Source organism: Schistocerca piceifrons, chromosome 3 (assembly GCF_021461385.2).
Source record: "Schistocerca piceifrons isolate TAMUIC-IGC-003096 chromosome 3, iqSchPice1.1, whole genome shotgun sequence".
In the NCBI taxonomy this organism is placed as follows: Eukaryota; Metazoa; Arthropoda; class Insecta; order Orthoptera; family Acrididae; genus Schistocerca; species Schistocerca piceifrons.
In genome coordinates this window covers 506,645,657-506,652,891 of record NC_060140.1, presented here as the reverse complement: position 1 = coordinate 506,652,891, position 7,235 = coordinate 506,645,657, and the positions used below count along the sequence as shown (strand labels likewise).

Below are 7,235 nucleotides of genomic sequence, written 5' to 3'. Positions count from 1 at the left end.
AACAGTTCCATTACAATAGCCCATTAACAATTTTGTAGGCATGAAGATTTGAACTAAATTCTGACACCAAAGCAATGAAAACACTGAAGGCTGTTTCTAACAAGAATAAAAATAAAAGAGACAATTGACTTTCTAAAATTAAAATGCCTAGCTTGTGTAGACTTTCACCGCATGGAGTGGCCGCACAGTTAGGTGCGCCACGTCATGGATTGCGCAGCCCCTCCTGCCGGAGGTTCGAGTCCTCCCTCAGACATGGGTGTGTGTGTGTTATTCTTAGCATAGGTTAGTTTAAGTAGTATTTAAGTCTAGGGACCAATGACCTCAGCAGTTTGGTCCCTTGAGAATTCACACACATTTGAAAATTTTGTGTAGACTTTGCTTTGATTAAGTATTATTACAAACAAAGTTACATAAAGCAAACAGATATTTGCAAACAACACATGAAAATTACTAATTACCAGTAACTAATTAAATAATACCAAATACAGATACATATATTTGAGAACCTTAAAAAAACTACACACACACACACACACACACACACACACACACACACACACAATGCCTCATTGCACACTTACATCATTTACCAGCAGATAAGTACACATAAATTATGGTCTTATGGTCTTTTGCACATGAAATAATAGTTATCGCTTTATAAAAAATGGTACAAACATGATCATAATAAGATCTGTCTTCCCTTCAGTTAGTCATTTCCATTTCCTTGGTAGTACATAATATTATTGTCTATAGCTTCTTAGTTCCTTTCAAATCTAGCCTTTTTAGAATGTCATCTACATGGCTGTAATTGCTTTTCACATCTAGGCTCAGTAGAACATCTTTTTCATGAGTGTAATATCAGCTACAAAAAAGAAATAGACAAACATGAACTTTTTCTGAGTAAGTAGCTGTGGCAGAAATAATATGTCAAGGACAAAATTGTAATTAATATAAATATTTCTACAAATCCTCAAAATTGATTCGAAAGATGAAATAATATTACCATTATCTAAATATCTAAAAAAACATGTTATTAAAATTAGAGACCAAAAAATTAATGCTGTTATGATCAGTCAGCCATCACCCTTAGGTGGTAATGCACCAGAAGACTAGCAAGTCAGATATTTAGTGTTTCTGTTTGTTTTCACAGTTAAGTTAGTAAGATGGGTAGGGTATGTGCAGTCACAGGAGGAGCTGACTACATTTTGCATACAGCTGAAGATGCTTATAACCAAGGTTATCCATTTGCAAGCTGCTGCCTCAGGATGTGGTGACAGCAGAGAAACTAGCATGACACATGGGATATGTCAGGCATTGCTTGTTTAGCCCGTAGGCTCTGCTGTTGGGGCACCTTCCAGCACACTCATCGCAGGGGATCCACATTCACTACTAGGTAAGGAGTCAGTTATTATGCAATCATATCACCCAGTTTGAAGAGTCAGTGGAGAAGCTGTTTATCTAGCCTTGCCCATTTGCTCTGTGAGAGGATAGGTGGTTGCTACTCCATAGTGTCTGAGCTGGCACATGGGGTAAGGGGTTTACTATTTATCAAGAGATTCAATGTTAGGCACATTAAGGAGCCCCTTTGGGGAATATTGTTCAAGACTAGAAAGAATCCTAGTTTGCACACAGTGTGTCTGCTGGAGGGATGGGGGTGGGGGCAGGGTGTCATCCAAGATGTGGAGGAGGCCTGCCTGCAGCTATCAAGTGTGCAGAGTGTAGTCCGCAAGATGTTGCTCATGAGGCCTGTCACTTGGGTTCTGAGGCCATCCTCAGTTCCTACAGGCAGCTGGCAGAAGTGGTAAAGACTGTTGGCCTCACTCATGGGATGCAACCGGAGCTCACAATTTGCAGCATTACACCAAAAGTCAGTCGGGGTCCTTTGGTTTGAACCCATGTACCATGACTCAGTCAGAGGCTCCGTCATTTCTGTTACTGTCATGGATGCATGTTTTTGGACCTGTGCTTTTAGTAGGAGAGTTTTAATACTTGTAGAGGCACATAGATTCATTTTAGACTGGGCAGTAGTTTGAGGTCCTGTGATGAACCACTCACCTGTTGATAGACAGAGAGTGAAATCAGATCACATAAAAAGTAGAGGCACATCATTATAATCATCATTTTATTCTGTACCATTCTTGTTGTTTCATACAAGTCATTACTAGGTCATCCCTGTAAGATTTTCAATGAAAATTTACGTACCACAGATATGTCAGACCAACAGCAAGCACTTCAATATCTTATGGACATGATCACAGAGAATAGAATAGAATATTTTTATTAGCCTTTCAGTATTTTTCATACAATTGGCTTCGTCAAAGTGAGCAAAACTTTACTTCAGCAAACAACACTAACTAACCTTAAACGCTTCACTCAGCCTACAGTCATTAATAAGAATGATATGAATCACAAAACAGGGCCTTAGTAAGCCCCTATCATATCTTCAACATTGCATCATCATAATCCAATGAATCATCAGAGTGTTTAACACAAACATCATCTCAGTATTTCCTGTAACTTTCATATATTTTATCATCATTTTAATACTTGTAGAGGCACATAGATTCATTTTAGGCTGGGCAGTAGTTTGAGGTCCTGTGATGAACAACTCACCTGTTGATAGACAGAGAGTGAAATCAGAGAGTGAAGTCAAAATACATTATTACACCACCAGATATCTCCATAGTGCCCTAAACATCGTCATGTTACCCGTAATTGAACAATACTCGCCAAATAATTACATACCTTACTCACGACACCCAGCACATATTTTTAACCAAGGAACATGTTAAACTGCAACTGATTTTTCAAGAATTTCTCTACATTCATGTTTTCTTGACCTGACAGTTACCCTCCTCTATTAAACTTTTTCCTCTCACCAGCAAGAAGATACATACAGTTCACATAGATTGCAAAATTAGATCTTATATTTTTATTTAACATCAACAGTTTCCAATCACTGCAACTTTGGATATTTTAGTATTTTTTTCAAGAAAAGAAGCCTCTTACTATAACTACATTGTGACAGTATAGTTTGTTTTCAGTCTAACTCCCCACTCTCAATATATCAGTAATTCATGTGTGTTAACCATTTATTATTTCAAGATAGCAACCATAAACAGCTTAATAAAGCTTTGTGTTAATAAACTATGTAGAACCTGAATGTATTGTGTTTGAAGGACACACAAAAAATTCTTTAGATAACATCATACATAGAAATGGTAGATGTGACTTCATCATTCAAATGTTTCTCAGCATGAACAGTTATTAAATATTATCTATTTCAACACTCCTGGCTGTTATCAATATTTTAGAATTTACACTTCAAAATAGCTTGCATTCCCACTATGAGGTCATAATCTTTACCTATGTCATTAATAAACCTACAACAAAATTCTTTATCTCTTTCAACATTCCTGGCTGTTATCCATTTTTTAGAATTTAAACTTCAAAATAGTTTATATTCCCACTATGAGGTCATAATCTTTACCCATGTCATTAATAAACCTACTACAAAATTCTTTATACAGCATAGAAGAAGATAGAATGACAGTAGAACAATTTTGTAAAAGATGAACAGATGAGTCACAGAAAACATGCAGTATGGAAGTCAAAACTTTTGAAATAATACTGCAAGAGCATCAGGGCCTAGGATTTGCCATGGCCATGTCACAAAAACTTCTTGTGACTCTCTGAGGGTACCTTGTTATGGTTCTTCATTGAATGTTTCTTGGTTTTCATTTATTTCAGAGTTTGTCACTGATTCATTACTTAACTGTAGTTTCACTTCACAGTTCAATATTTTTGTCATACATTGCCTATAATATCATCTAAACTTTCTTCCCATTGCATTTAATGTATATCTGTAAAGAGTAATATTACTAGTGTTACTGACAACATAATCAATTTACCACGTTCCAACTTCCACCTTTGTTAAATATTCCTGAAACCAAAATTTTCATAGTGATCTGTTATCATGTAGCCTTAATATCACAGTTGCTTGTGATCATAAAGTTAAGCTGTTTATTTCCTGACAGACGTTTTACACGCATAATTCTGCTTTTAATTCAGATTTGCTTTTAATGATCCTTCTTCTTAATTGGTAATCATAATTTGAAAATTTGATGTTATTTGTGGTCCATGGTTAATGACGTAGTGTTCATATAGATTTCCTGAATAACAAGACTGCTAATGTCTGTTTCAGTAGTTTGTTCTTTTTTGAGAACAGGCCTGATCTTATCATGTTTGTTTTACAACTATACCTAAAGAAGTTCTTGTTTTCTTTTTTTCAGTTCATTCCCTACTTCTTCATAAGTGGAATCATCCATAGTCTCTCTGAACTTTTCATATCTAATTTTTTAGGGTCAAAACTGGAAATAATTGTGGTTTCCAAATGATCATAATTGGATTTCATACTTGACTTCATTCTACTAATCAGATGAATTTTTTTTAATGCATTATTAAAGTCAAGACTGTTTTCATTTCCTGAGTAGACCAAGTGTTGCTTCATATTTGATATCCTCCCCACTGATTGAGTCATTTCTTCTTTTGTTGACATCTTTGTTAACATCAGCACAGACAATTCAGAACAGTAAAAAAATGTAAATTTAAACTTTGTACTTATCTTGATTTTTGCTGCAACACATTGTTTGGCAGCCCTTTGTCCATTCTTAATTATTGTTTTTTGGTTTGTTAATTCTTGAAGAAGAGAGATATTATACAGTGATGTCGCCCTTAAGTTGAAAAGGTCATTTATTCAAATTCTAGGTTGTTTATTTTCTAAAATAGAACCTTCAGTATGAACTATGTTCAGTGGTATTATTCACTGAACAGAAAACTGTGTCAGGTGCCCAATATGCAATATAACACATAGTGGGGATAAAATGATATTTAGCCACCAATGCGTAAAGTGGAAAAGCTTTGTCTTTATTTATAATTATAGTGTAAAAGTGGCAGTGGCAATAGTTATTTTGTTGTAGGTCCAGATTTTTGGCCTGTTTGTGTTAAATAGCACTCATTCACAGCAGCAATTGTGTATACTAATAACATGATGCATAAAACTATCCTTTGAAAAAAGAAAAATTTTAAGATTCTTATATTTTTTTAATTTTCCCTAGATTGATTTAGTCCCAATGCTTTATGATTAGTGATAAAGAAAAGGGCATAAGAGTATTAAATGAAAAGAGACACATATAAGGAAAGAAAATAATCATCTTTTCTTTAAAGTTTATTACTTAAAGTGTTTAAAGAGGAAGATATTTGAAATTTACACAGAGAATAGTTTTGGTAAAGAGTATTTCAAAGATAGAATATGATTTTGCAGTCAACTAGTGTACATCTCATGCAGTTGTGATTCAGAAAAATACCAATTAAAGAAAAAATATTGTCAAGCTGGGATTTTCCTGTTGAAAGAAAAAGTAAATATAAAACAAAGTTAAGCTTTAACGAGAATGGAATAAAAAATATAGTTATCAGACTTCATAACTTTAAATAAGAGTATACATTGACAACAGAGTTATACCACTTCTGTTTTGAGACAGGGTCTATTATGCCATATGGCGGTGGTGTCAAAAAGACATGTACTGATTTTGGCAGTTTTAGCTGTTTTGTATTATACCATGCAGTATGCCATTTCAAGGCAATGTTGTATTGAATATTTATCACAAACAAATCAACCTTATAGTTAAATGTCAGTTAATTACACATCAACAATGTAGGTTGAAAGGAGGCTGTGATGATTTTCAGGAAGTTTTAGCTATAAATGTCAATGAAGTTGTGAATTTGATAAATGTACTCAACCTCTGTTATATCAATATAATCATATTCTTTGTAAGATGTCCGGCTCCCATCAGATCACTGAAGTTAAGCGCTGGTTGGCTGGTCTAGCACCATCCGGTCTGCTGAGCGCTGTTAGCAAGCGGACTGCACTCAGCCCTTGTAAGGCAAATTGAGGACCTACTTGAGTGAGAAGTAGCGGCTCCAGCCTCTTAAGGGGCTCCGGAACGCCCTATACTTGCAATGTTAAAATAATGCTTATAAATTACATCTTTCCTCACAAAGTATTTGAGGTAGGAAGTTGAACTTTTTACAGATTATTTATTGGAATATGGGCTACAACTTAACACAGGGATTTTACAAAATTTTAGTTCAGTTATTAAAGATGATTTTTTTTTTCAATTGTAATGAAAATTCACAACATTTTTTTGCCATTTTTTATTTATATATTCAAAAATATACAGTTTTTTGGAAAAAGGCTGTGTTAAATTATGCAGAAGGTACTGTGTAACATTTACTGAAAGTTTGAAACAAATATGTTTGGAAGATCCTTAGAAAACATGTAATTAAATTAGTATGAGAAAATAAAAGTTTTGGGAATCGAGCGACAAAGATTGGATTAACTTTTTAGTGCATTCCAGGTCCATAGGATGGATTATCTTCATCCTCTACAAACTCCTCCTCCAGCTTCCTCTTGTTCCTCCTCCTGTTTACTCTTGCTTGTATTTCTAGACTCTTTACAGCCCTGTCTGCAGCCCGAAGGCGTTCCTTGTCTAAAGCAAGCATCACTCGTTGTTGTGTTCATAGATTTTGCTACCATTTTCTTCAGTTGCAGTTACTGCAACACTGTTCCAAAAGGTGGTCATGTATGAACACTAATCACATTTCAGTTGTATTTCCCTAGCAAGTCCTACGTGCTTTATTATGCAGAATTCCAGACCAACTTCACTACAATGAATACATCTTACACAGTTTGAAAAAATTCCTTTGAGAACCGACATATCAAATATTTCATTCACATCCGATTCGCCCATAAAACATTCATAGTTTTCACTCATTGAACCAAGGTTCTTCTGTGAAGTATTTTCTTTCCCACTTTGACTGCTATGGGCAGGTGTACTTAAGAGGTTAGGTTCACTCACTTGGTTATCGTCTTTATTGTTTACAGTAATAACACATACCTTTGGCTTTCCAACATTTCTCCTTTTCTTAAAAGCCTTCAGAGGATTTCTAATTACTTTACTTTTACTCATTAGTATACTTCAACAAAACAGAGACTCAAGAAACAGAATTAATTACGAATATTTTCGAGATAACGACAGACTGACAGAGTAAATAAACATGAAACAATCGACAATCACGCCAGCGATATATATTGAACCATCACAGGTTAGCCACAACACATACTTTACCTCACATCACTAAAATGTACCTGATGAATACGGACGTTAATAATAACA

At 34.9% G+C, this 7,235-nt stretch overlaps 1 long non-coding RNA gene across 1 annotated transcript; it reads right to left on the bottom strand.

The window, feature by feature from the left end:
* Positions 1–549: 549 nt before the first annotated feature.
* LOC124790150 lies at positions 550–7,010 on the bottom strand. The gene is made up of 3 exons (XR_007016232.1): positions 6,957–7,010; positions 2,360–2,613; positions 550–862 (listed from the first exon to the last, which is right to left on the bottom strand). It is a non-coding gene; the product is annotated as an uncharacterized LOC124790150 (long non-coding RNA).
* Between the last annotated feature and the right edge of the window lie 225 nt (positions 7,011–7,235).